The 15,683-nt window shown below is 35.4% G+C and overlaps 1 long non-coding RNA gene across 1 annotated transcript; it reads right to left on the reverse strand.

Moving 5' to 3' along the window:
• Positions 1-8,211: 8,211 nt before the first annotated feature.
• On the reverse strand, positions 8,212-15,279 carry LOC123385400. The gene is made up of 3 exons (XR_006597849.1): positions 15,171-15,279; positions 11,194-11,282; positions 8,212-9,175 (listed from the first exon to the last, which is right to left on the reverse strand). It is a non-coding gene; the product is annotated as an uncharacterized LOC123385400 (long non-coding RNA).
• Between the last annotated feature and the right edge of the window lie 404 nt (positions 15,280-15,683).

Here is a 15,683-nt window from a genome sequence, read left to right on the forward strand (position 1 = left end):
TCTGTAAGAATGATCTCCATTTTAATAGTTCCCATGCTTCTCTATTTTTGTGATATTTTTATTTTCTTAAAGAGAATGTATAGATATTTTTATCTTAGTTATGTCAGGCACTCAGAATTAAGTATGTAACTCCAATGTATTTGGGGCCATATACTGGAACTAGTTGAAGGAAAAGCACCATACAGAGGAGATATTAATATGGATGACAAATATTGACTTATACAACCAAACATTAAAAAAATGCTTCCCATATTTCCAAAAAGATTGGGAGTAGATTACAAAAATACATATAAAATTGGAACATTCAAGATCGCCAGAACAGGAGCAGTGGAGTCCTATTAAACCAGTAAGAGCCTGAACATACAAATGTGGGAAATGGAATTTGGCACAGTTTTTCAATTTGGATAGAAACGTTAGCTTGTAGCTCTCAGGCAGCGAAGGCACAAAGAGAATTGGGCTCAGTTACGACTTTCAAAACTTGTAACCAGGATGTTAGTTTTACGAACAAGTTTCAAAATTCATAACCTGTTCCTAAAATTAATATACCAGTCCACTGAGGAATCATAATAAGGAAAATGGTTCAGTTTGCCTTAAGTAAGGTGGAGAAGCCAGCAGAAGGAAAAACACCCTTGCCCAGAGATAAACAAGACAGGATTGAATTCACAAGGTTTCTCTAGAAACCTATAAATAACTGAAATTACTTTCCCTTATAACTGAGTCAGTTTGCTCCAGGGAAAACTTCTCCTCTTGATACTTTTCAGCAAATCAGCTTGCCAAGGGAGGGGAAAATAAAACAAATAAAAAATAAAACATTTCTCTTCTCCATAAACTCCCTCCATTTTTTTTTAAATTTATAAAACCTCATTTTATACAATTATGTGATTAATTTCTCTTAACTGAGTAATTTCAGTTGTACCTGTAAGTCAATTAAATATCAGGTTTTTTAAAACACTTTCAGAAAAGTAACCGTTTTATGTCTCACTGGCATCTGAGAAAGTTAATTCTGGTTATTTCTTTACTACAGAAAATCCTTAGTGATTTTACATGACATATTCAATAACATTCTTATAATAAGTGCAATAAAGTTTTCTATGTACAGTTACAATATTCCTCAATTAGTTTAATTATACAACCATAAAACATATTTCCAGAAAGCAGTTCTATGTGGAAGAAATTCCTTGTGCTGCTCTGTGATGGTCAGCATGATTTCACAGTAAGATCTGGACTATCTCTATCAATAGCTCCAAGTTTGAGTTTGAGCTAGATTCACTTGAACGGATTTTAAAGTGCAGATTCTTCTTCCACAACTTCTAATTACAATTCTGCTTATTAAGCTTAACTTGTACACCAAGAGTTTTAAATAACTAACAAGTCTGATGCCTATGACCCAGGACAACAAATTTGAAAACATTAATTAGAGTTAAACAAGCAAAAATAAAGTGGGGAGAGAGGGTTAATTCTCTAGGAAAACAGTTTATGACTTTTTCCCCTCCAAACTGAGTTTATTAAAATACGTGTAACAAATCGTTAGATTATCTTCTTGCAGGATTTTGGCCTCAATACCTGGTTGCCTTGTGTTGCTATCAAAGAATGAGGAGGTGGGCACAGAATGAGCAGCAGGCAAAAGTTTACCGCTGGTATAAATTAAGATCTAAATAAATGAAGACATATACCATCATCATGGATTGGAAGAAATAATATGGTTTAGATATCAAGGCTTCCCCAGTTGACCTAAATGTCAATCAATACTACTCAAAATTTGTCTAGTAGACTCTCAAAAAATAATTAAATAAATAACAATTAAAAAAAAAAAAAAAACGAAAGGGTGGGCCACTCCTGGGTGGCTCAATTGGTTAAGTGTCCTACTTCAGCTCAGGCCATGATCTCATAGTTTGTGAGCTCCTGCCCAGCATCTGGCTCTGTGCTGACAGCTCAGGGCTCAGAGCCTGGAGCCTGCTTCAGATTCTGTGTCTCTCTCAGATCTAAATGTAAAATGTTAAAATGTTAAACTATAAGATTTATATGCTGGGAATGGCCAGCAAACCCTTCATAAGAAAGACAGGGGAAGGTGTGGGGGCCAACTTTCAAAGAGGAAGATCCTGTTTGCCTCACTTGTATTCTCATTTATTGCAGGCCAATCACAAATCTCAGATGGCTTGCTGTGTACTGAGGGCGAATGACACTTCAGCCGTACAAAAACAAAGGGTGCAGGACTTAAAGTTGAAAAATCACAAGCGACTAATCAAATCAGAGACAAACAGCAGGGGACTATGTGTCCTATTGTTTGCTCAACTTTGTATACAATGCGTAGATAACAGAGTTCCCCAAGGACTTCAGGACTGCAGAAAGACTTGGGAGTGTGCCCCCCCCCACCCCGGGCATTCCACAGTCTGTGGTTAAGCAGGCCTCAAGCTTTCCAAGAGACCCAGGCCCCTCACAAGCTTAACTGCAGCCCACCAGCAGTCTCTGTGTTACATTTTAACTAGCTAAACATCGTGTATGATCTCATCATCCTCAGTAATAACCCCAACGTTTATATTGTGTTTGGGGAAATGCATAGGAGAAAATCTTTATGTCCTTGGAGTAAAAACAAATTTCTTAGGATGCAAAAAGCACACACACAAACACACACACACACACACACACACACACACAATGGAAAAACTGATCTTATAAAAATGTAGCACATCTACTCTTTGAAAGAAATCTCAAGACAAAAATAGGTCAGAAGTGGAAGAAAATATCCCTAGTTATTATATTTGGCAATGGATTTTCAGGCAGGATAGATAAATAATGCTTACATTTCAATAATAAGAGCACAACAATTTTAAAAATACAAATGGATAAAATTTAGCATGAAATGTCACAGAAGAATATATTGTGTCATATGTGAATAACCAATAAGCCCATAAAAAAACGCTAAGCATCTTTTATAATCGGAGAAATGGACTACATTTTGACAACACTACACTGCGATACACTGTGCACCCATTAGAGTGTCTGAATTAAAGAGTGGCAGTGTGGCAAGGATGTGGAGTCACCATATTCCATGTAGGTTTCGGGTAGTAATGTAAAGTCATACATCGCTGTGAAACTGTTTTCAAGATTTTTCATAAATGTATGTAAACACTAACCGTATTGCCAGGCATTTTACTGTTATGTTCAGATACAAGATTACACCTGAATGCTCATAGCAGCTACATTCAGAATTGTCTCAAACTGGAAAGGAACCAAATGTCTACCAACAGGTGAATGGGTGCACAGAATGTACAACCATACAGCGGAATGCTACCCAGCAATGTAAAGGAATCTACCGCATCTGTGCAACAACATAGATTAATTTCAAAATAATTATGCTGACTCAAAGAAGATAATATGTGATCGTATTTATGTAAAAGTCTATAAAATGTAAGCACATCTATAGTAAATGAAGTATTTGCATCCTTGCAAGCAGTGAAATAAGTCATTGTCTTGAAAGGTTTTTAATATATTCTAACTTAAGGTTTTATGTATCATAAATACATTATAAATATATCCATACTAAATGACTGAATAAGATGAATACCTCTGCATATATTGACAGATATCAAATTTGTTCTTTACTCATTTGGAATTTTTCCAGGTCTGGAATTAAAAAAAAATCATCCATAAAAGCAAATTCAATAGAGTTACTAAAATGTACAATAATTGACTAAAATTACTACTTTAAAGCTACTTTATAGGTTTTTCTCAAGATAGACACTAAGAGCTAAGCACTTCTCTTTTCTTGTAGAATCATAAAACTCTTAACATCACTTTATCAATTTATAATGATTTTCTGACAGTAAAAGGCAGAAGGGGAATAACACTACCACCCTAATGACAGTGTTCAGGGCCACTGAGAAATTTTAATACTTAGCAGCCAAATTACGGGATTAAGGAGGTCAGAGGGAGCAAATTGTTTTATACTGTAGTTCATACTTCTCATTTGAGGAACCTCAAGAAGTAAAAACTACCTTTGAAATGTGAAATTTGTCGGGCACTGAAAAGAAATTTTATTTTTAATTTACCAAGTACAATTTTTCTCTTCTTTATGTAGCTCTTCAGTAAATTATTTAAAAAAAAAAATCTAAGCTATACATCACTATAATAGTTTCAATTACCTTATGATTGATTTTTCATATATTTTTTTTAAATTAAACATGTTTTAAAATAATGGAAAATTTATTTGCCATTACTATATTCAATACATCTTAAATATTAATCCAATAAATGAAAACATTGAATTACTCAATTTAGTTAAATTATGTCTCACCTCTCATTAGTTGTTCTTAAATGTCCGAGTTAGTAAGTTTAGATAATCTAGTATCATTAACTCTTTTTCCAAAAAAGATAACTTCAATAAATCTTCAAAGCTTATTATATTAGAGTCAGAGTCCTTGAGTAAACATTTAATTTCTTCTACATAAATTTTAATTCTCTCTCTGTCTATATATAGATAGATACATATAGATCAATATATAGATACAATATACACATACATAATGTTTTCTTGTTTGCATGCTTTAGCTAAAATATTTCCCAACTTTTCTCTTCTGCTCTACTCTCTCCTTTTGAAATAATATATTGCAAAGTCATTGTAAAATGTTATCTGTTTATACATTTATGTGTATATTTCCGATTATATAAATTATATGTGCTTAATGAAAATAATATTGAATATTCAGAAAAATTAGAAAATAAAAATCCATCATGATGTCAATAGCTAATTCTACTTCATATACACATACATAGTGATGTACGATGATTTTCTGATAGCAAAAAGGAAAGAAGAAAGAATACCATATACTGCTTTAGTTTCCTACTCACCGATATGACAAATTACCAAAATCATACTGGAGAGAACTAAAAAAAATATATATCTTACAGTTGTGGTGGTCAGAAATCCCAAAATCCAAATGGTATATGGGACTAAAATCAAGATGTTGGCAGAGCTGTGCTCCTTCGGGAAGCTGTAGGGGGACAATGTAATTCTTGCCTTTTCCAGTTTATGGAGGCCACCAATGGCCCTTGGTTTGTGGTCTGTTGCAATTTCAAACCTTGCAATGTCATCTTCCTGAGTCCTGCTACCACAATTACATCTCCTAATTCTCCTGCCTCTCTCTCCTATGTTTTAAGGGGACTTGTTATGCTGAGCCTATCCAGATAATCCAGGATGACTGCCCCATTTGAAATGTTTTTAACTGAATCACTTCTGCAAAAAACAGTTTTGAATATACGGTAATATAGTCAAGGGTTCCAGAGGTTAAGATATATATATATATATATATATATATATATATATATATATATATAATTGGAGATCATTATCCTGCTTTGCTATGCAAAATAAATATAGCTATTGGAATAAATATAATGATTAAAGGGCTTAAAATGGAGGTTCTAGTCAAATTTCCTTTTTGTTTCATTTTTAAAAATTTAATGATAGTGGTGTTCTATTGTTAGCATCCAAAAATCCTGATGGATTTGAGTGTTTCTTAGGCTACACGTGAATCTTTTCTCCCCAAAAGTTATGTAAAATCTTGTCATACACACCAATATTCTGTCAGTGGTACCTAGAGAATAAAATTAAGGAGTGTTTTTTTATACAATTATTTATAAAATAAATATATAAAAATACAGTTAAGGAGAGTGGTGGTAGACATATATGATTAAAATAGGAAAGATGGAAGGAAGGAAGGAGAGAGGGAGGATAAGAGGAATGGAGGCAGGGAGAAAGGCCAAGATGAAGTCATTTGATCAAGCATTCTTTTTTTTTAATTTATTTTTATTTTATTAAAATTTTTTTTCTTAATGTTTATTTATTTTTGACAGAGAGTGAGAGAGAGAGAGACAGAAGATGAACGGGGGAGGGTCAGAGAGAGAGTGAGACACAGAATCTGAAACAGGCTCCAGGCTCTGAGCTGTCATCACAGAGCCCGACGTGGGGCTCGAACTCAAGGACCACGAGATCAAGACCTGAGCCGAAGTCAGACGCTCAACTGACTGAGCCACCCAGGCGCCCCAATTTTATTTTTATTTAAAAAAAAATTAGTGTTATTAATTTTTGAGAGAAAGAGAAACAGAATGCCAGTGGGGGAGGGGCAGAGGTAGAGGGAGACACAGAATCTGAAACAGGATCCAAGCTCTGAGCTGCCAGCACAGAGCCCGGCATGGGGCTCCAACTCATGAGCTGTGAGATCATGACCTGAGCCAAAGTTGGACGCTTAACTTCCTGAGCCACCCAGACACCCCATGAAGTTAATTATTTATTTTTGAAAGAAAGAGAGTAGGGGGAGGGTCAGAGAGATAGAGAATCCCAAGCAGGCTTGCACTGTCAGCTCAGAGCCCTATGTGGGGCTCGAACCCAGGGGCCACGTGATCATGACCTGAAGCAAAACCAACAGTTGGACGCTTAACCTACTGAACCGCCCAGGTGCCCCTAGACCAAGCATTCTTAAAAATATTTGGTAAGGAACAAAATGTCCTTCAGAAATATTTGTGATATGGATTGTAGTCTCTCTCTCTCTCACCTAGCTATCTACCTACCTATCTCTTTATCTAGCATTTATCTAACATCAGTCTCTTCTGTAATACCTAAATCTATAAATATACAAGGAGATATATCTTCCCATTCATTATAATACCATTAAAAATAGAGGGGTTTTTTTGCCACAAAGTTTCTCAAAAAAGTGTACAAACAAACAAGCAAGTACATAAAATCCCTTCTGTCTGAAAAGCAGTAACATAAAGATGCTCTTTGAGAAAGGAAAATGTGAAAATAGGAATATGAACATCTTTTAAGAAAATAATTCAAATTTAATTAAATAACAACTATAAAGCTAGTCACCTGAACATAAATTTAGTTTATTTATACATATACTGTGCTGTCAGGAAAACAGAACATATGGTTAAGAAAACAAAAGCCTTGCTTAGCTATCACATTGAAGTAAACATCTCTTGTAATAATAATTTAGTCATGTTTTCTTATTCTGAATAACAAATAAAAGTTTTTCCGTCTCATTATTTCTTGCCATTAAATGAAGAGATAAATGTTCTTGCTGTGAAACAGGTTTTAACATAGACACTTATACCTATTAAGATGATCAACATAATGGCCTAGATATCAATGTTTGTGGAATATGATTTGGGAAACTGAGAAAAAAAGAAACAATACAATGAAGCTGGTGTGTTATTGATAATTGTTAATTATCTCAGATATAACGAGCTTCCAAGGATTTTACTTTTGGCTTTGTCATTGTTTTTCTGCTTTATTATAAAAGCTATATACCATCATGATATATGATGTATTATTACTTTATATGTTTTACTATTGAAACATTTAGGTTGTTTGCATTTTTTTTGAAAATTGAATACCATATGGGACTTATTATCTATATACATGTATCTGTATCTCCAGATACCTTTGGTGGTATTCCTAGTGGAGATGCAATCTCATGTGCTCTGTTGAGGGCATCCTCTTAAGGAGAAATCTCTATAAGACTGAAGAAAACAATATAGTTATAGCAAATGGGTACAAGACAAGAAAACAATATAGTCTCAGATAAATCAGCTTTTGTTTTACTCACAGGGGAATCTGGATCATAAATCACATCAAAGCTGCCTTTACTTTATAGCGATGCAGTTGACCTTACGTATCTGATAAAATTCAATATTGAAAGCAGGCTACTCCTGGTAAAGGAATGGGTCCTCCTTAGTAAGGAAGTTCTTTTCAGCCTAATGGCAATGTCCTGATAAAGGGAAGAGCCATCAGGTGTTAGCGACCAGAGCTTAACAACCACCTTGAAATGGTGGGTAGGGAAACAACAGGCATCTAACTACAGCTCACCTCTTATCCTGCTTAGATTCACTTTGTTCTAACTAATTTCACTGCATCCAGGCACAGCTACTCTAGGATTCTGGAACATCACAAGTCATGGGGACAGGTAAAGAGAGGATTAATGGGATGAGCTACAGCCCTCACTATTCCAGTTAGTTCTGAGGCCCTAACTGATACCAACATCTCCCTTCTCTACCACCCATTTAAATAACCTAGTATTTAAATGCTTGGTCTAAGAGCCTTGGTTGGTAGACATCCACAGAGGTCTGAGACCCTAATGACCGTGACTTTATCACATTGTGGTTGTTCTACTTGCACACTGAAAATAAGAACTGAGCATGGGATTACCAAGAAGCACTGTAGTGTTTCACCTGAGTGCCGAACATATTCTTCCATGTGCGTGTTATACAACTGAAGCAATCCTACCTTCCCATCATGATCAGGATCAATTACATTTGCTGTTTGGGAATTCCTTTCTATGCCTCCTAAATTACTGGTATGAAGATTCCAAATAAACAGATGGCAACTGTAACTATAAGTCCAATGATTCTTATGTCTCCTAGTAGAATGTGAAGCACAAATTCCTAAAGTGGTAGTGAGCAGTCTTCTTGTTACCTCTACTCCTGGACCATGGATCCACACATTCTACCCACTGGGGCCAGTGGCTAATAATGGCCATTAGTCTCAGAATTATACAAAATCATGAAACATCGCTTCCTGTTCAATGTGGATATAATTAAATGTGCATATGGTGGAATCCATTCACCAGCATTCTTAAAGATTTTGTTAGTATCAGTAATCCCTGCTTTTCTTCTGGAATGCTACCTTCTTTTTTAATTTACTATATAGGCCAGGGGCAGTGGTATTGTATTGTGGAAGTTCCAGGGACTTCCATTTGGCTTTTCTAATGGAAAAACCAATGTAAGGGACAAAACTGCTAAACATGCCCATTTTGATTTTGATTTAAGTCGGGAAGAATAACCAGTTCTGCTTGCTTGTTTCAGTGAACCTATTGTGAGATGCACCTGAATCAGGGTCCCACTGGCTTTGTGCTACTTCACGAAAACGGGGATCATGGTGGTGCTTTGGGTTCAAGGATTTGAGCATAAACTCAGACCACATAATCAGTAGTCCCTACAAGCTGTAAGTATTTCCCTTTCCCAGGTATGGCTATTTTAGAAAATGGCCATGATGTTAGGGAGAAGAACAAAAAATACACACATACGCTCACCATGGTATCGCGATGTCTTTCCTCGTGGAGAACTATCTTCTTTGGTAGATGAGTTCTATATCTGAGAACTATTCACTGAGAACTGCCTAAAAATATGAATTTCTGTTAGATATTTCAACATATTTCTGTGGTTCAACATGCTTTGCAGACATTCTGATCTTGCTGTCCATTACAGTAATTATGCCTACTTTGATTTTGACTCTTAAATACAGTCATTTGGATTTTGCTATGCTAAGACTCCATCATTCTCGTGGCTACAAAAGAGTCCAGTTCAATAAAAACACCTCCTACTGTCAGCTTAAGTCTATAGAGACTTTTTGTTTGAAATTAATTCCTTTGCTGTGGGATTGTAATATCAACCAGTCACATATTTTGAAATACCACATGTTGATGAATACTTACATATATACATATATATATATATATATATATATATATATATATATATATATATATTTGGCCAGGACACCTTCCTCTTCCGTGAAAAGAAATTTGCATTTCCAACTATCTACTCAATATTTCTACTCGGATATCTAGTAAGCACTTCAAAAAGAGACTATCACATGCTGAAATCATGATATCCTCTACTCTTCAAAATGCTCGGCCCATTCATAACCATCTCAGTGAATGATAATTTCATCATTTCTTTTTCTTAAATTAAAAGCTTTAGAGTTATCTTTAAAACCTCTCTTTATCTTTTATCTCCATATCATTATCCATTAGAATCTGTTGGGAGAGCATCAAAATATAATGGGAATCAATAACTCACCTTCTCACCTTCTCTACTGCCATTATTATCTTTAATCTGGATTATTTAATACCCTCACAACTGGTCTACTTGCTTCCATATTTAGTCTCCTCCACTTTTCTCAAGTTTACTAAAAAAAAAAAAAAGCCAGGGTGATCCTTAAAATGAAATCATCTGTGTCAGTCATCTACTCAACCCAGTTATAATGTCATAATTAGAATAACTACATTTTCCTATTTGTGTGTAACAATCCTTGTTATATCCAGTGTAGCATTTTCCTTTATTTTTTTTAAACAAAACTTATTAACAGCTGTGTTAAAATAAGCCAGAAGGGATTTGATTGATCTCTACTTTGTATTTTTACCTTCTGTTTTGTTCTTGTCTAGTGTTTGGAAATGTTTGCTCATGGAACAGAATTTCTACACCTGATTTAATTTAAAAGACATTCAAGAATAGCATGTCGGGCACTCATCAAACTTTTCTAGATGTAGCATAAGAAACAACTCTCCCACAACAACTCTCCTACAAGAACAGCATTTAGTGAGTTTGCTGATAAAAATAAAATACACTGAGACAAGAGTATTTATTAAAAACTAACTTTATATTTTCATGAATAGAGGTGGAAGAAATGTTCCCTATTGCTTCAAAGGCCACTTAGCATTAATGAATACATGAGGGTACCTATAGCCAGGTTGAGTAGGAAATTATAATTTTATGAAATATATATGAAATAAGTGCACAGAATAGAAGATGAGCAGCTCTTCTATAGAGAAAATTGGGAAAGGTGCAAAGGATCATGCTGGAGTGGTTTTGTTATTTCTTTTGTGGTATGTTCAGTGAAACACACAACACACACACACACACACACACACACACACACACACACACACCATCCATTGGCTCAGACTTCATTAAAATGTTTCAACATCACAAATGTTAAGATGAGTGACGTTGTGAAGGGTGGAGGGGGGGAGTTGAGGAATTTAAGGATTTCATACTGATTAGGAGAATAAAGGAAAGGCCAGTTTGTCCTAAGAATTGCTCACACATTTCATTTATGCCAACATTGGCCTTGAAATAATTGTTCAACTGTCAAATCTTTGTTTTTCAAGTATTATATCTTTGTTTTAGATCATACTGTACTTCTATCTACTTTAAGTCACCCAGTAAATGAATGCTTATTTTTCACTTCTTACACACCAAAAATTCTTTTTGATTTATGGGAAATAGAAGGAAACTATACAAAATCCTTGACCTCAAACAATTTAACCTACATGTAATATTCTGTATGGATATAGAGGTGTTATATTGAACTTACAGAATATTATTTGCCAAGTAGTTTCAACAAGTACTAACCTGACAGCTGTCTGATATAAGGCTAGGGACTGGACAGGCCTACAAAAGAATTGGTGAGCTTCAAGGTAGGTCAGTCAAAACTTTCCAAACTGAAATACAAAGAAAAAGAAATAATCTTTAAACAGACAATACAGAATTGTGGGAAGATTTAGAAAGGCCTAACATAAGGATGCCTGGGAGGCTCAGTTGGTTGAGTGGCCAACTTTGGCTCAGGTTATCATCTTGCATTCCTGGGTTCATGCCCTGTGTTGGGCTCTCTGCCCGGAGCCTGCTTTGGAGTCTGTGTCTCCCTTTCTGCCTGCCCATCCTCTGCTCACACTCTGTCACTCTCTGTCTCTCAAAAAAGAAAATAAAACATTAAAAAAATAAAAATAAAAAAAAGGAAAGGCCCTAACATATATGTAGTAGAATACCAGAAGGAGAAGAAAGAGAGACTGGAAAAAAAAAATTTGAAATTACAATGGCTGAGAAGCTTGCAAAATTAATGACATGCATGAAGTCATACATCCAGAAAATTAGGAACACCAAGAAGGATGAATACCAATAAATAAATTAATTAAATGATGCCTAGACATATCTTAATCAAATTGTAGAAAACCAAAGGCAAAGAGAAAATATTGCAAAAAGGTGGGCGGGGGGATACTTCATTTATAGAAGAAAAAATATAGGAATTACAGTGGACTTCTCATCAGAATCATGTCAGCATGGAGAGAGTGTATTCAAATAATTAAAGGTGCAGAAAAATTACCCCACCACACAGGAATTCCATATGCAGAGAAATTACTCTTAAAAATAAAGTGTAGGGGTGCCTGGGTGGCTCAGTTGGTTGTGTATCTGACTCTTGATTTCGGCTCAGGTCATAATCCCAGAGTCCTGAGACTGAGCCCTCCAGCCTCCCACCACCCCTGTTCCTGCTCCTTCTCTCTAAAAAAATGAAGTAGAAATAAATGGTATCCCAGGCAATATAAACTGAGGTTATACATCAGTAGCAGACCAGCTCTGCAGGAGGTGTTAAAAGAAGTTCCCCAGGGAGAAGGCACATTATATAGATCATAAAATTAGATGTAAATAAAGAAAAAAAAAACATTGGAGATGGAATACATGAAGATAAAATAAAATGCATATATATTTTATTATTCCTCATTGACCTAAAGTGTAATTGATTTTTTAATTTTTTTTAAAATATTTTTTTAACGTTTATTTATTTTTGAGACAGAGAGAGACAGAGCATGAATGGGGGAGGGTCAGAGAAAGGGAGACACAGAATCTGAAACAGGCTCCAGGCTCTGAGCAGTCAGCACAGAGCCCAACGCGGGGCTTGAACTCACTGACCGCGAGATCATGACCTGAGCGGAAGTCGGCCACTTAACCCACTGAGCCACTCAGGCACCCCAAGTGTAATTGATTTTTGAAGTAATAATTGTAACGGTGTACTGGGTGACTATAGCATGTGAATGTGTTGCATGAATAGCAGTCATGTCAGAAGCATGGGAGGAAGGAATTGGATACCTGCACTAGATGTGAATTAGTGTTATTTAAAGGTAGATTTAGTTAAAATGCATAATGAAAACTCTAGAAAAATAACTGAAAATAATTTCAAGAGAAGAAAAATTAATAAAAGTCTAGCACGGTTTCAGTGTTGAATTAAGACAAACATCTAAGGAAAAGCTGATATTAATTCTCTACCCTCTTCCAGAAAATAAAAATCGGAGAGAAAACTTTTTTACTCATTCTAGAAAGCCAGCAATATCCAAAACCCCATAAAGACTACAGACAAATTTTTTTAATGTTTATTTATTTTTGAGAGACAGACACACACACACACACACAGAGTGTGAGCAGGAGAGGGGCAGAGGGAGAGGGAGAAACAGAATCCAAAGCAGGCTCCAGACTCTGAGCTGTCAGCTCAGAGCCAGACGTGGGGCTCGAACCCACGAACTGTGAGATCATGACCTGAGCAGAAGTCAGACACTTAACCAACTGAGTCACCCGGGTGTCCCAAGAGACCAGTGTTTCTTAAGATAGATACAAAACTTCTCAAGAAAGCATTAGCAATGTTAAATCCATGCTAATCCATATATTGGAAAATGCATACCTGAACAAATATGATTCAATCCAGGTTTAAGTTTGGGTTCACATTCAAAAAATAATTTACATAATCTACCAAATCACTGCCTAGGAAAACATTATTTCATCATGGTATTTGACAAAATCAATATTCATGACTTAATAAAAAATGTTAGCAAGGCAGTAGAGAGGAATCTTCTCAGCATGATGAAAATCATCTTTAAAAAATCATCTTTAAAAAAATCCTTTAATTAACATCATACTTTCTATTAAGAAACTAGAGGCATTTCCTCTAAGATGAAGAAAAGAACACCTATTCAATATCAGAATGGAAGTCGTAGCAAGTGCAAAAGAGAAACATTAAAAAAAAAAACATACAACTGGAAAAAAAGAAATAAAACTATCTGCATTCATAGAGGACATGATTGTCTATGTTGAAAATTGCAAACCATTGACAAAAATGGCAAAAACAAAGAAGCAAACAAAAAAACCTGGAACTAATAAGCAGTATTGGTGACCAGTACAGAAAGATCACAGAATATGAGGTTAATAAAAAAGTCAACTGTGTTTACACATAACAATATTGAAGAACTGAAAATTAAAATTTGAGATTCAAAATACCATTTATGATAGTATCAGTAAATGAAATACTTAAGTATAAATGTAACAAAACATGTTATGATCTATAAGCCCAAGCTATAAAACTCAGATAAAAGAAATCAAAGAAAATCTAAATAAGTGGAAAGTCAATGTTCATTAATTGAAACATTCTATATTGTTAAGTGTTTAGTTCCCCATTCGATCTATAGTTTTAACGCAATTCTAGTCAAATTCCAGCAAGCTACTTTTGTAGATGTTGACAAACTTAAGCAAATGGAAAGGCTTAAAACAAGATTAGCCAAAATAACACAAAATAAGAACAAAACTGGAGAACCCACACTCCTTTTTTTCAAGAAGCACTACAATGTGACAATAATGAAGACAGTATGGTGCTAGGGCACCTGAGTATCTCAGTTGGTTAAGCGTCCAGACTCTTAGTATGGCTCAGGTTATGATATCACAGTTTCCTGAGTTCAAGCCCTGCATCATGCTCTGTGCTGGCAGTGCAGAGCCTGCTTGGGATTCTCCCTCTCCCTGTCTGCCCCTCCCCCATTCAAGCTGTCTTCTCCTCAAAATAAATAAATAAAAACTTGGAAGAAAAAAAGCATGGTGCAGATGAAAAACAGATCCATAGACGATGGAACAGAATAGAAAACCCAGAAATAGACTCACACAAATATAGTCATAAAGTAGTATTAGATTGTAACCCACACTATAACATAAACATCCATGATAATTTGTTTGCATAAATAAACTATTGAATAAATAAGTGGCAGAGGGAGAAAAAACCAAATCTCTTTGCAGAAGATTTCTAAACAATTTATGTAGATACTCCACCCCCAAGGAGATGGATGATAACACTTGGATACTTAAGTATGGGTTGTGCGTAGTGAATTCCCTCCAAAGAGGACGGAAGCGAAAGGAGTGGGGGAGAAGAGTGATTTTACAGTAAAGAAATCTGACAAACATTACTTCTGCCACATGATTAACAACATCAAAGGTGATAAATTGTAAAAAAAAAAAATCTGACTTTTTTTTTGATGTTTGACCACTAACATCTCTTAAGCCTTAGCTTTCTTTTCTGGGAGAGTTCATAAGAAAAGCTTTGGGGGTCCTTCTTTTGTGCCAGGTCAGAGATTTGAACCATGGGAGCCCCTGTGGAAATCCTCACCATAGCCTCACCCCTTAACCACAATAAATACCTCAGGCAAGTCTGTTTTCCTGCTCCCTCCAGCCTTTTACTGACAACTTTGGACATCCTGCCTTGCTCTCCCCAGAGACCTCACTTATGTAGGTCTCATCATACTTACACATGTGTGAAATCTTCAGCCTGGATATTGGAGCCGATTTTGGGGGTGTGTGGTCCATCCTGCTTCTTCAGGGTGCCACAACATAAGTAAGATTACTAAAAACCAAAATATGAACAAAAAACAAACCCAAAACATCAGTCTGTTCATGAGAAAAATACAATGCAAATCCTGATTGAAGAACATTCTACAAAATAACTGATCTGTGTTCTTCAAACCTATTTATGATACGATAAAAAATGAAAGCTTAAGAAAATGTTACCGCCAGGAGGAACTTGGCTGACATAATGAATATAATACGGTATCTTGGAACAGAAAAAGAACAGCAAGTAAAAACTCAGGAAATTTGGATAAAGTATGGACTTTAATGAATAATAACATATCAATTTTCGTTAGTTGGATGCATCGATAATAGTAAGACGTTTGCCATATTAATGTAAGATAATAATTCAAGAAATTGGATGTGATATATGGAAACTTTTGCACTATTTTTTAAAAAACGTTTACTCATTTGTT

This window comes from Felis catus, chromosome A1 (genome assembly GCF_018350175.1).
Source record: "Felis catus isolate Fca126 chromosome A1, F.catus_Fca126_mat1.0, whole genome shotgun sequence".
Classification (NCBI taxonomy): Eukaryota; Metazoa; Chordata; class Mammalia; order Carnivora; family Felidae; genus Felis; species Felis catus.